Source organism: Pteropus vampyrus, unplaced genomic scaffold (assembly GCF_000151845.1).
Source record: "Pteropus vampyrus isolate Shadow unplaced genomic scaffold, Pvam_2.0 Scaffold210, whole genome shotgun sequence".
Lineage (NCBI taxonomy): Eukaryota > Metazoa > Chordata > Mammalia > Chiroptera > Pteropodidae > Pteropus > Pteropus vampyrus.
This window is the reverse complement of record NW_011888991.1, coordinates 700292-715471: the sequence shown is the minus strand read 5'-3', so window position 1 is coordinate 715471 and position 15180 is coordinate 700292. Positions and strand designations below refer to the sequence as shown.

At 34.1% G+C, this 15180-nt stretch overlaps 1 protein-coding gene across 5 annotated transcripts in view; it reads left to right on the top strand.

Moving 5' to 3' along the window:
• GRM7 (glutamate metabotropic receptor 7) overlaps window positions 1–15180 on the top strand; it is an 827189-nt gene that overhangs the window by 229408 nt on the left and 582601 nt on the right. The window lies entirely within an intron of this gene.

The window sequence follows — 15180 nt, the reverse complement described above, 5'->3', positions numbered from 1 at the left end:
GTTTTATTTGTTTTTTAGTGATTTTTCTATAAATAACAATCTGCATCCTTAACTTATCACAGTCTGCTTAATATCGTACCTCTTCACATGAAATGTTAGAGTTGCAAAATTCATTCATCTTGCTGTGTCATTTGTGGTATTTTTATCAACTCTTTACTTATATATCCTCTACCACAATGTTAAAAATTTTCCACTAAATAATTAGTTACCTTTTGCAGAAATTATATAAAATTGTTATTTACTCATATGTTTACAATTTCTGTTTCTGTTCATTCATGTTGCTTTCAGTCTGAAAAAACTTTTTTTAACATTTTTCATATGTGGTTCTACTGCCATCCATCTTAGCTTTCATTTTCCCGATAAAATTTTATTTTGGTTGTTTGTATAAATCTGTTTTGCCTTTATATGAATTTTTTTCTGAATGTGGAATTTTAGTTAAAACTTTTTTTTTTTTTTTTTAGCATTTTAACTATGTTGTTCCATTGTACTCTGGCTGCCATTGTTTTTTGAAGATAAGTCCGTGTTTCTTCCAATCAATATTTATTCGTACATAATGTGCTATTATTCTCTGGCTGCTTTCAAGATTTTCTCTTTATCTTTGATTTTAAGAATTTTGAGTACAATGTGCCTAGGTGTGGTTTCCTTTATAGTCATTCTGCTTGAAATTTATTGAGCTTCCTGGGTCTATAAGTTAAGGTATTCTCTTTGAATTGGGGAATATTCAGCTAGTATATTTTTAAATATATTTTTCTATGTCATTCTCTCTATACTTTCTTTCTGAGACTCTAATTATACACATTTGACTCTTTTAGATTGTCCCATGGGTTGCTAAGGCTCTACTCACTTTGTTTATTTTCAGTCTTTTGGTCTCTCCTTTGTTTCTCTTAGATAAAAGCTATTTACAGTTATCCCTTGGTATCTTTGGGGAATTTGTTCCAGGATGCCTTACTCTCAGATACCCATATCTACAGATGCTCAAGTTTCTTACATAAAATAGCATTGTATTTGCTCATAACCTACGTTTGCCTATAGGCTACAGCAGTTTATCCCTGTGTATCACTTCATTTGTGTGGATTCTGCATAGTGCTCAGAGTATGGCAAATTCAAGTTTTACTTTTTGGAACTTAGTAGGATTTTTTTTTTTTTCCTCAAATATTTTTGGTCTACAGTTAGTTGAATCTGCGATGTTAAACCTGAGGATACAGAGAAACAACTATATATGTCTTCTAGTTCAATGACTCTTTGGATGTCTGCAGTACTTTTAAGCCATTCTAGTAAATTTTTATTTCAAATACTATTTGTTTCTTTTTACTTCTAGAATTTTTATTTTGTTATTATATATAGTTTCCTTTTCTCTGCTGGGATTCCTCCTCTCTTTCCTCATTTGATCATCTTTTTCTTTAAGTCTTACATGTATTTATAATAACTAAAGACCTTGCTTGCTAATTCCAACAACTGGGTAATGTGGAAGCCTGTTTTTATTTATTTTTATTTTTTTCCTTGACTATGGATTAAATTTTTCTGTCTTTGCATTTCTAATTTATTTTTTAAAGTAGAAGTGAAAAATTATTATGATGTAGGAACTCTGGCTCTATTATCCTTCTTTTAAGAATGTTGATTTTTTTGTCCTAGTATATTGTTAAAAATCCTGGCCAATTAACTTGAACTTTCGGAGGCTTTGTTTCACACATTGTTTCAGTTTTGTCTTTTAGTCTAAGGGTGAACCCTAAGCCTTTGTCACTGAAGTGTGATCCCGAAGTGTTTACCAAACATTTACTATTTGATAGAATTCAAACTCTAAATACCATCTGCCTTATAATGGGCAGAAGCTGAAATGATACTCTCCTTTTTCAGCCTGCCAGCCAACTGTGTTGCCTTCCCCACCAGTCTTTGGAGTTTACTCTCCACAAATTTAGCTCAGAGGTGAGCAAGGATTTTAATTTCCAAAAAAGATGATTGTGGCTAATGTTTCTAAAACGCCATCACTTTTTTACCTTTTTAATCTGGTTACTAGAAGCTTTTGAGTTCCAACATTGGATTTTTATCTGCTTAACTTCTCCTTATCTTTTCTTATCTTTATTTTCATAATCTGGTTTCTTTCCCCTTTTCTTATGTTTGTAAAACTATGCAGATTGGGGGGGGCATCCTTGACTGTTATTTATTATCTTATTTCCTGGATTACTATCCCCATCCCACCCCCGTTTTCCTGGCATTTTTTGCAGGCTTGACTTTCATTTTCTAATACCTCTACTTTTTCTTCAATACAAACTGGTCAGTGTCCTCACATGATAAATCATATCAACAAGTAGTCTTAACCAGTGTATTTCTCTTCTTTTAGTGGTATAACATTCTCCAATTTACATTTGGTTTTGGTCACTCTCCAATATCATCAAGTAGCTTTTTCCTTAATATTTTATCAGATATTATAATGGTTATCTGTAGTGACTTTAACCTAACACAAACTACTCTGCCATTACTGGAATAATAATTTAAAAAAATCAAAATCTCTGATCTTTGGATTTGTCATTTGACTAATCTTTAACAACTGCCAAGGATGAAATCATATAATTTTATTGCAAATTAATGTTATTATGCAGGTCTTTCCTGAGATGACTTGTTAACCTAGAGATGGGACTTTTCAATGTGTAATGTCTTCTTAACTAACTTCACCCTAATTCCAGCTTTTTGCCATTTGCTACGGTTTCCTTCACCCCAAATCCTTGCTTTTATCATGTATGTTTCAAACATTATCTGAATATATCTTTTAATGAAAGAATTAATTCTTGAACATGCAGTTGCAACTGAACCAGCCTTATGAGGATCATTATAACTTAGTTCTTCTAGTGATTAGTGGCTAACTAATCTAATTACTAACATGTGCCATGCAATTAGCCTGTTAGTCCAGATCATTTTCTTCTCAACATTCTTAAAGTGCTCTTGCTGGGGGAATAGTTAATCTCAGGGCACAGTCCTCTTATACTTGATGCCTGACAGCTTGAGCTTCATTCAGCTTTACACTTTAACAAGTAAGGTAATCCCATGTTTACGTATCCTTTGAGAGAAAATCAAACTATGTGTTGAGAATGAAAAGACCTTCATCCAGGAAGAAAAAGAATAAATAAATAAAAGTGAGGTCAAGACCCAGTTAAGGAAATTAAGAAACAAAAACAAAAACAGATTAAAGAGGCAAAGTTTTAAACAGAGGCAGGCCCATCATTGCCCGTAAGTATTCAGTGCACTGAAGCTCCAGCAGCCTACCCCTCAAGTTCATAATGAATAGTTCAATAACAAACCATTTCTGTAGGGGATAGGAATAAACCAGGTAAGCTTTTCTCTCCATATCCACCTTACTATCCCATACCACCTCAATCAAATATGAACTAATATTTAATCACATGGCTTCTTTACACCATGCTTGAATTCTGATCTTTGGATCTTTTTTTACTTTTCTTTTCCTTTCCTTTCCCTTTCTTTCCTTCCTTCCTTCCTTCCTTCCTTCCTTCCTTCCTTACTTACTTACTTACTTCCTTCCTTCCTTCCTTCCTTCCTCCCTCCCTCCCTGCTTTCTTTCTTTTTTTCTCTCTTTCTTTTTTTTCTCTCTCTCTTGAGAGGGTGACTATCATTGTAATTAGGTCTGGGAATCCAGAGCCCACCAAATTAAAAGTGTTTGTGGCCAGTGTTTTTAATATACCCCAGTCATCGCACAATTGTGATTTGTTGCTACAAGTGTTTGGATTCTATCCAACATTGGGTTCTTATCTTTGTCTAACTTTACAGATTCTCCTATCTTCATGCTATGTAGAGACTTATGTCACTCCCAAATTCATATTTTGAGGCCTTAACCTAATATGATATTTGGAGATAAGGCCTTTGGGAGATAATTAAGTTTAAATGAAGTCATGAGGGTGGGCATTTTATGATGTAATAAATGCCATTGTAAGTAGAGGCACCAAAGAGCGTGTTATCCCTTTCATTCTGCCCTCTGAGGTCCCAGTAAGAAGGTGGCTGTCTGCAAGCCAGGTAGAGCTCTCTCACCAGAACCCAAAAATGTTGGCACCAAATCTGGGACTGCTAGCTTCCAGAACTGTGAGAAAATAAATTTCTGTCGCTTAAGCCATCTAGTCTATGGTATTTCGTTACAGTAGCCTGAGCTGACTAAAACATTTTACTTCCACAATCCAGTTGCTTACCAAATATTTTCTGATTATAAAACATTACTTTGTCAATCAGTTTTCATTGATCAGTACTACAGAAACAACTCCCAAATCTTGGTAATTTAACATCACAATGCTACATGATTTATTTCTTGCCCATCTAATTTAAATTGGATCGAAAAGCTTCTAGAATGAAAGAGTGAAGACAGAATGTTTTACCATCTTTTGAGTTCTAAGAGAGTTAGCTGACAACTATCAAGGAATTAGTAATTTTTCCGATGATCGGTTATGCCAGCATTACCTCCTAGATAATGTAAAACATAATAGCAGGGAGATACACATATACACAGACACACAGCAAAGACATAAACTCAGGCAGTATCTCTGTGAAACCTACTCCCTCAGTCATTATATTGCCTCATTTAATACCTGCTTGCACATAGTTACTTATCACTAACTAAATATTTTCTTATTTTTATAACAAATAATAATAATTGCTAGACTTTTTCATTTTGCTAAACCTTTTTGAATGTTTGTTTTGTATTATGCCTGGCATTCAGAAAGCAACCCATATTGTTAGCTGCTACCAACACCAGCATGTTCATTATCAGTCATCAGTTCCCGTGAAAACATTAATTCATTTAATCTTTACAACAACCCTATGAAGGAGAAACTGTTGTTTTCCCTGTTTTATAGATGGAGTATCTCAGGCTCCAAAATGAAGCCACTTTTGCAAAGTTAAATAAGTAAAATGTGGCATAACTAAGATTCAAAGTCATATCTGTCTGGCCTAGAGTTCAGAATTTTAATGATATGATATATGATATGACATAATATGATATATAATATAATTATATAATATATAATTAAATGATATTTCTTATATCCAGACACTATTATAAGTGCTTAACATATTTTCATTAAATAATGTCTGGTGTCATAATTGGTTCCCTGAGCATGAAGATATTATCTTATTCTCCCTGAGTAGTAGACATAAGAGAATCACAATAAATATACATTTCATTTTGTTCAGACCTGTATTTCAGAAATATTCAGATTTCATGTCCTAATATATTATTTAATTAACTTTAATAGTCTTCATTATAATGTAGTAATGAAAATAAAATGCTTAATGCATATAGAAAGTCAAGGCTTTTCCTAGTTTAGAATGGTCAAGAAATGAGCTGTTGGCCTAGAATAAGTTGACAAGTTTATCCTGGGGCTTCGGTTTTCCAAAATGAATGAAAATCACTGACATCCTACATCTATAACCAACTGTCCAGGGATGTAGTCACAGAATTAAAAGAGAAGGTGGCAGTTTTGCCTATTTTGAGGTCTACCAGCTCACTCTTAATCCTCTCCCTCACCTTTCAGCACAATCAACTGCAACATGACCCAAGTCATATGTTAGCAAATTTTCCAAGTCAAGTCCTTTCTATAGGAGTTTTTGTTTGTTTGTTTGTTTGTTTTATGTGTTAGATATTTCTTCATGATTTTTAGTTGTTTTTCCTGCCTAGTCCGATAGGATAAATTGATCAGACATCTAAAGTGTTACGGACCAATGACCTCTCTCTTCATCTTTCAAAGACTTCTATTGTAGAAACTTCTATTCCTTACTTATTTAAATTTTTTTTTTTGGAAGTGATGATTCTCATTTATTGATTCCATCAGCTACCTTATCTACTTTACCTTCATTGTCTTTGTTTGCTTTTGGATTTTTTAAATATTTTGTGAGATGAGTGAAATTATGACGTTAGGAAAAAAATTTAGAATAGAATGGGGGAAAGTAAACTTAAAATATTTTCTATATAGAGTATTTGAGATTTTTCAAATAGAGGGTTTGGTAATTAAATGTACACAATAATGTGCAAAAAACAATTATAAATATTTTTTACTCAGTAATGTTGAAATAACTTGAATTTACTTTCAAATGCCTCATTTGGAAATTATAGTGGTATTTATTGGTACTTTTTCTCACAGTTCAAATTATATAGTATAATCCTGTTTGGAAAAACATTAACATCTCAATAACTGTTCAGAAAATGTGCATGGGCTTTATGTTGCCTTTACAATTAATTTCTACTTAATTTAGTTTATTTGCTTCTTTGTTCATTCACTTGCTCAACTAATGTTTACTATGTGACGTGCTTTTAAACTAAAAAAAGGTGATTTCTCTTAAATAAACATATTATTTTCTTCAAAATTCAAATTTCTAAGAAAATTAAAAGTGATATTGAAGAAAGTTAGTAAAAACTTTATTAAAGTAATTAAGATGTTTTTTACTTTTTTTTTCTTTTGGTAGGAGGGTGGGGGACCATTCTGCTTCTTTATTGACCCCGCTCATGGTCCAATTCTTTTTTCATCAGATGCCCGAGTTTTCAAATTTCTTGGACATTGCTATGTTAGGCAGCTACCAAAAAAAAAAAAAAATCCAAATGTGGATGATAATTTTCAATAAAACAAAGCTCCAAATGAATGAGATGCCTGTGCATTTCCAAGAATGGGGCAGTAATCACAAACGAATAATGGCAACAGCTGAGTTGGAACAAACACAGGATGATCCAGCTGAAGCAAAGGCTACAATTGGATTAATTTGGCACTAGGTTCATTTTAGTTCTGGTATTTGGACCACATTTGATTTTGCTAGTGACCTAGTTCCACCTGCATTTGTCACTGTTGCTTTCAGACACTTGACAAACTGTTTGTGGGATGGAGTTGGAATGCTGATCTGGACTATAGCAAACACATATTATATTTTATATTTACAGCTTCACTCAATGGCTACAGGGAGACAGATTATATATACCTGACAGGTGAGAAAGTCCTGCCCAGTACTGCCTGCCCTAGACAACATTCAGCAAATAACAAGCGAGAATCACTCCATTTACTCAACAAATGATTGTCTAGTGCAATGTTGGATGGTATACTAAGAACGTAATGATAACCAAAAAAAAAAAACATTCTTGAGGCACTGAGCTAGAAAAGAGCTACCCTTTTAAACTCACAGAAGACCCACGAGGCTATGACATATAGAGTGAGGGACAGGATGGCCTGATTTGAGGCTGATGGGATAGGACAGGCTCAGATCATGCAGCTTTTATATTATTCCATTTAACAAATTATTACTGAGCACCCATTAGGATACTGATACTCTCCCAGGCACTGAGTAAGCAAAAGAAATACGTAGTTCCTATTCACACCTGGAGTACACAATCTAATTCTATCAACAGTTAGATAGGTGCCTGGTGACTAATATGAGCTTAGTAAATGTTTACTGAGTGAATATTCGTATAATGGATTCTATAGCAGTCTATACCACTTTTCTCAAGTGGTCCTGTCCTATACATCTATAATATAGATGAACATTCTTTAAAGGGAATCTTCTCAAGGATAACAAGCATAACAATTACCATGTACTTTGTCATGGGTGATGCAACACAAATGTGTACCAGACAGGATATTTGCCACAGCAGAATCCAACTCTGGAAAAACATCTGTGAAATAGCACTGATCACACATAAATATTATGAAAACGATGCTAGGCTCAAAGTTCTAGTACAGCCAGTATATTTGAGGTTTCATGTTTTAAGAGATACCAGTAAAGTCAGTTGTTAGTGAAGTTTAGTTCATAATGTGCTTAATTGCAAATAGATTGGCAGTCAGTTAATAGTTCTTTGGAGAATTTAAGAGAAGAAGGAGTAATCATAAAAGTCAGGCAAGATGGAAACTAAAAATAAAAATCAGACTCATCAAATTAGGAATTACTTGGTGTTTTACTGCATCAGTTTAAGTGGCAAGATATTGCCAAAGACTCAATTGCAAAAATACAGAAATAAATGACAAAAGAGAAGGGATGTGTGTTTGAGTATTCATAAGATACTTATGAATCCTGTGAAAGCAAAGTGGACAGAGAGAACAAAAATTTGAATGCAAGTAGAAAAAGGACACATGTGAGCCTTTAGGGGATAGTAATTTCCCAATTGTTATTCACTGTACCAAACAGTAGACTTGTTTGCCTTGGTAGTGCCATTTTTAGTGGAAATGATGTTTGTGATATGATTGGAGGTGGTTTAACTTTATAAGTAAGTGCTGCTTGATACACTGTTCAGCAAAGCACACAGTTTTCTACAATCTAGATTTCAGAGTAAAAATGGACTGTCAGTAACCATGTAAGAAAACTGTAAGAGACTCTGATTGCAGGAAGAAGTGATATGGCCACGTGGCCTTAGGTGATGGTAGTTTTGAAGGAGTCTGAGCATATGTATGGCCAGGCTCTGCAGAGAACTGGAACATTACTGATATGTTATTGATTATAGACCCACTAATGTGGCTTTCAGGAACCAGTAATCCTGTATTCCATTAGAAGCAGTTGTTTGCTTCTACTATGACTTTGCTGCAACTTGGAGTCAGTCACTTTTATTTTCTGCTTTTTTCTTTGTTTTATATCCCTTTGACACATCTGTTTCTCTATCATTGTACTATTTTTTTTCCCTGTGCCTCATGTTCAAGATAATACAGGAGGAAAATTGATACAGTCGGTCCCCATCAATTATGTGTTATCCCTATTTGATTTCTTATGCCATCACGGATTAGAGATTACTGGGCCTGATAGCCGCTTTGGGCAAGGAAGGAGCTTCTTGGTTCAATCCAGTATGGCCAAAATAATAGAATCACCTGCCATACAAATAGACAAATAAAAAAAATCCAGGGTTGTTTTTCTCAGAAAGAGTTTATAATCATGTCAGATACTTAGTTTCAATGCAGATAAATTTCCCAAGTGTCTACGGCATGATAATATTCAATATAGTAGCAGAATTCATAAGCAGATTTGTCTCAGAGGTAGCATGCAATTGGAGATTTTGTAATGTGTATTTGTCCCATGAGTAATGTTCAGTTTTCTTAATTTAGAAAATTCCCTCAAGGCCTGAGTAAGTGATGAAGGTCTGAGTAGACAGATCCCTCAGGCAAATGTCTCTGGCCAAACACTGAATACAAGAGATGCTGATATGCAATGAGAAGGAAGCTACACTCTTATTTTCCTTTTTCTTCTTACCTTTTTCTTTTGCTGAGATACAGTTGTGTTCATTTGGGGTTGACCATATGTCTAATTTGAACCAGAACTCAGCAGAAAGGTTGAATTTAAGGAAGTCGTGACTTTGAAATTTGATCAGCAAGAAAAGCTGCTAGGAGAAATAAATATAAAATAAAATCAGAAGCCAAAGATTATTCTTTGTTTCAACTTTGCATAATTTATGTTGTGTTAATGCTGCTATAAGCTATTGATTTTACCAAATGGTATGCCATTTCTGACGAATGTTTTATGCTCATCTCTCCATTCTACCAAACTGTGTTTCACAATATGGGTTTAAATGAAATGTCTCAAGTTTTATGTTTAGCTATTTTGTGCTGAAGTATGTGATAATCTATAGGAAAAAATAATTATTTTCAATAAACTACTGTCCAGGGATGGGAAAACAATAACCCAAATATGGCACCACTTAGCTGGAGAATCTTCTTTCTCATCTGTTATTCCAGTTCAGCATGGAAGAGGCTGGACTCTTTTCTATTTCATATATATTCAATTTTACATGCTAAAAATAAAGGCTGGCATACAAATGAATTCACTTGCTAGTAAAAGAAAACTTTTATCTAAATATTCAATTTTTTTTGGAAATAGTAGACAGGTAATACCAATTTAGAGAAAAGTGATGCCATTGCAAACAATTATCACAATTTCCCCATTCAATGCACTGTTGTGAAGAGCATGTCTGTGATTCAATTATAAATGCAATCTTCTCATCTAGAATTGATTTTTCTTTTTTTATGTTTTTATCTCCCACTTTTAAATTAAATCTGTTTAGCTTCCCTTACATTAGATGAACAAAGATCAAAGCCAAACTGTTCTATCTACAAATGTATTTCAGTGCTTCTTTGACTGTAAATAGCAATATTAAAAACAAAATTATATGGGATATAAGATTTTTTCACCCTGGAGACTAAATCTCATTATTTATTTTAAAACACTAAAGCTATAAAACTCCAGCCCATTGGCTATGGAAAATCATTTAGTGGCTGAGGAATTTAACACACAACCTAAATCTTCAATAGGTTTTAATTATGGTAAAAACTTCTGAAAAACTTTAATGCCAGATGCTCAGCCAATTCATATTATATGAGTATTGATTATGTATTATTCTTTATAAAAATCTGTAACACTGATTTATAGAAATAAATAAGAAGCATGCCAAAATTTTCACAAATACATAGAGTTAATTATATTAGTTTACTTAGCCTCAGGTTAATTACAGCAATTAGATTTTTGCTAGAGGCACCCTCCCATTTCAGTGATTCCTTTGGCATTCATTTTAGTTCATAAAACATTTATGGATCACCTACTAAGTGCCAGATGCTAGGTTGGGGAGTGCCAGAATGAATAAGATATATAGAAAATGGGTGATGCAACACAAATGTGTACCAGACAGGATATTTGCCACAGCAGAATCCAACTCTGGAAAAACATCTGTGAAATAGCACTGATCACACATAAATATTATGAAAACGATGCTAGGTTCAAAGTTCTAGTACAGCCAGTATATTTGAGGTTTCATGTTTTAAGAGATACCAGTAAAGTCAGTTGTTAGTGAAGTTTAGTTCATAATGTGCTTAATTGCAAATAGATTGGCAGTCAGTTAATAGTTCTTTGGAGAATTTAAGAGAAGAAGGAGTAATCATAAAAGTCAGGCAAGATGGAAACTAAAAATAAAAATTAGACTCATCAAATTAGGAATTACTTGGTGTTTTACTGCATCAGTTTAAGTGGCTAGATATTGCCAAAGACTCAATTGCAAAAATACAGAAATAAATGACAAAAGAGAAGGGATGTGTGTTTGAGTATTCATAAGATACTTATGAATCCTGTGAAAGCAAAGTGGACAGAGAGAACAAAAATTTGAATGCAAGTAGAAAAAGGACACATGTGAGCCTTTAGGGGATAGTAATTTCCCAATTGTTATTCACTGTACCAAACAGTAGACTTGTTTGCCTTGGTAGTGCCATTTTTAGTGGAAATGATGTTTGTGATATGATTGGAGGTGGTTTAACTTTATAAGTAAGTGCTGCTTGATACACTGTTCAGCAAAGCACACAGTTTTCTACAATCTAGATTTCAGAGTAAAAATGGACTGTCAGTAACCATGTAAGAAAACTGTAAGAGACTCTGATTGCAGGAAGAAGTGATATGGCCACGTGGCCTTAGGTGATGGTAGTTTTGAAGGAGTCTGAGCATATGTATGGCCAGGCTCTGCAGAGAACTGGAACATTACTGATATGTTATTGATTATAGACCCACTAATGTGGCTTTCAGGAACCAGTAATCCTGTATTCCATTAGAAGCAGTTGTTTGCTTCTACTATGACTTTGCTGCAACTTGGAGTCAGTCACTTTTATTTTCTGCTTTTTTCTTTGTTTTATATCCCTTTGACACATCTGTTTCTCTATCATTGTACTATTTTTTTTCCCTGTGCCTCATGTTCAAGATAATACAGGAGGAAAATTGATACAGTCGGTCCCCATCAATTATGTGTTATCCCTATTTGATTTCTTATGCCATCACGGATTAGAGATTACTGGGCCTGATAGCCGCTTTGGGCAAGGAAGGAGCTTCTTGGTTCAATCCAGTATGGCCAAAATAATAGAATCACCTGCCATACAAATAGACAAATAAAAAAAATCCAGGGTTGTTTTTCTCAGAAAGAGTTTATAATCATGTCAGATACTTAGTTTCAATGCAGATAAATTTCCCAAGTGTCTACGGCATGATAATATTCAATATAGTAGCAGAATTCATAAGCAGATTTGTCTCAGAGGTAGCATGCAATTGGAGATTTTGTAATGTGTATTTGTCCCATGAGTAATGTTCAGTTTTCTTAATTTAGAAAATTCCCTCAAGGCCTGAGTAAGTGATGAAGGTCTGAGTAGACAGATCCCTCAGGCAAATGTCTCTGGCCAAACACTGAATACAAGAGATGCTGATATGCAATGAGAAGGAAGCTACACTCTTATTTTCCTTTTTCTTCTTACCTTTTTCTTTTGCTGAGATACAGTTGTGTTCATTTGGGGTTGACCATATGTCTAATTTGAACCAGAACTCAGCAGAAAGGTTGAATTTAAGGAAGTCGTGACTTTGAAATTTGATCAGCAAGAAAAGCTGCTAGGAGAAATAAATATAAAATAAAATCAGAAGCCAAAGATTATTCTTTGTTTCAACTTTGCATAATTTATGTTGTGTTAATGCTGCTATAAGCTATTGATTTTACCAAATGGTATGCCATTTCTGACGAATGTTTTATGCTCATCTCTCCATTCTACCAAACTGTGTTTCACAATATGGGTTTAAATGAAATGTCTCAAGTTTTATGTTTAGCTATTTTGTGCTGAAGTATGTGATAATCTATAGGAAAAAATAATTATTTTCAATAAACTACTGTCCAGGGATGGGAAAACAATAACCCAAATATGGCACCACTTAGCTGGAGAATCTTCTTTCTCATCTGTTATTCCAGTTCAGCATGGAAGAGGCTGGACTCTTTTCTATTTCATATATATTCAATTTTACATGCTAAAAATAAAGGCTGGCATACAAATGAATTCACTTGCTAGTAAAAGAAAACTTTTATCTAAATATTCAATTTTTTTTGGAAATAGTAGACAGGTAATACCAATTTAGAGAAAAGTGATGCCATTGCAAACAATTATCACAATTTCCCCATTCTATGCACTGTTGTGAAGAGCATGTCTGTGATTCAATTATAAATGCAATCTTCTCATCTAGAATTGATTTTTCTTTTTTTATGTTTTTATCTCCCACTTTTAAATTAAATCTGTTTAGCTTCCCTTACATTAGATGAACAAAGATCAAAGCCAAACTGTTCTATCTACAAATGTATTTCAGTGCTTCTTTGACTGTAAATAGCAATATTAAAAACAAAATTATATGGGATATAAGATTTTTTCACCCTGGAGACTAAATCTCATTATTTATTTTAAAACACTAAAGCTATAAAACTCCAGCCCATTGGCTATGGAAAATCATTTAGTGGCTGAGGAATTTAACACACAACCTAAATCTTCAATAGGTTTTAATTATGGTAAAAACTTCTGAAAAACTTTAATGCCAGATGCTCAGCCAATTCATATTATATGAGTATTGATTATGTATTATTCTTTATAAAAATCTGTAACACTGATTTATAGAAATAAATAAGAAGCATGCCAAAATTTTCACAAATACATAGAGTTAATTATATTAGTTTACTTAGCCTCAGGTTAATTACAGCAATTAGATTTTTGCTAGAGGCACCCTCCCATTTCAGTGATTCCTTTGGCATTCATTTTAGTTCATAAAACATTTATGGATCACCTACTAAGTGCCAGATGCTAGGTTTGGGAGTGCCAGAATGAATAAGATATATAGAAATATTCATTGAATAGTCTAGATGGAAGAAGGATGTAAAAATAAGTAAGAGCACAGTGTAAGAAGATCTACAGAAGAGTATACACTGTGAAAGTGGAAATGGATGAGGAATATTCAACACAGTATACATGGAGGGAGTCCTGGAAAGATTCTTCCCGATAATAATGTCTGAGAAACAAGTTGAAGTACAAGTAATGAGCCCAGAGAAGAAGGAATGGGAGTGTGGAGAGAGGGGAGGAAGAAGGATTGGAGTGAGGGGAAAAACTGTGTTTTCAAGGCAAGACATTAGCTTGAGCAGAAGTGGAGAGGTGGCCTGATGTAGGGGGAGCAACGTGCATCAGAGATGAAAATGCAAGTGATCTCGAGATAGGTTATTGTGGTTGATTATGGCCACCCCATAGAGGGGCCTATATCTCATGCTTGGGAGCTGAGTCTGCCCCGGTGATTGGTCACTAGAGTTTTAAGCAGTTTTAAATGCATGGCCTGACATGCATTTAAGGTTGCTTCAGGAGACATGGTGGCAAAATGCATTTGAAAGTAGGCAAGACTAGAGGTCAGAGTTGCTCTAAATGTTATTAAATTGTAGAGGCCTAGGCAATAACTAGCAAGGGCCTGATACTAGGAATTAAAGTTAAAGCCACCAAGTCAAGGTGCGTTTACAAAGTAAAATCAGGACAACTTGGTGTTTGATTCAAGAGAGAGAGCAAAGGCAGAATGAAAGAAGGTATCAGGAATTCATTTCTAACATAAGTGTCTAAGAGATGACCTTACCTCTGACTGATAGAGTTAGAGGAGAAGAGGTTCAGTTTAAAGCATTGGTTTAGATGTGACTATATCTATGATGAATACATATATGATAAGATAAACCTGTAATGGATTATCATCATGGCCACCTCATTGGGGGGCCTGTATCTCTACTTTCAAATGCATTTTCCCCATATTTTTCCTTAGAATATGTCAAGACCTTTTTATTTCTGTTTTATTTTTAACTTCAATTGAATTATAATATGCATGCAGAAAAGTACACATATCATGGCTACATAATTGTTTTCACTTTGCAGAAAACTCATTGAGTTGTAAATTCACCATTTGTACACAGCTTCAATTTTTTCCAAAGTTAACACATCTGTGTAATCAGCACCTTAGATCAAGAAGCAAAATATATTACTAGCACCCCCTCTTACCCAGAAGTCCCATTTAAGGACCTTTTATAGCTAAACCTGAGATCAACTTTCTGTAAAGATTACATTTCTTGGGCTACCCAGCATTTTTGGCAAGGAGCAAAAATTGATAAAAGTGAAATTTAAGTTGGCAGGAGTACAAAGGCGGAGGATTTATCAACATTGTTTATACTGTACATGGCAAAGAACACATCTCAAAGAAAGCAAGGGGTATGCAGGTAGTCCATGAATTGATAACAAAAGGGACCTGGTTAGCCATTTTTATGGAAGAAATATGTTACTCCTTGTCAGGTGACCACCCAAGATTCCATATTTTATCATTTTTAAAATGCATTTCTTTTACCTTATTATATCTGACATTGACATGTATTGT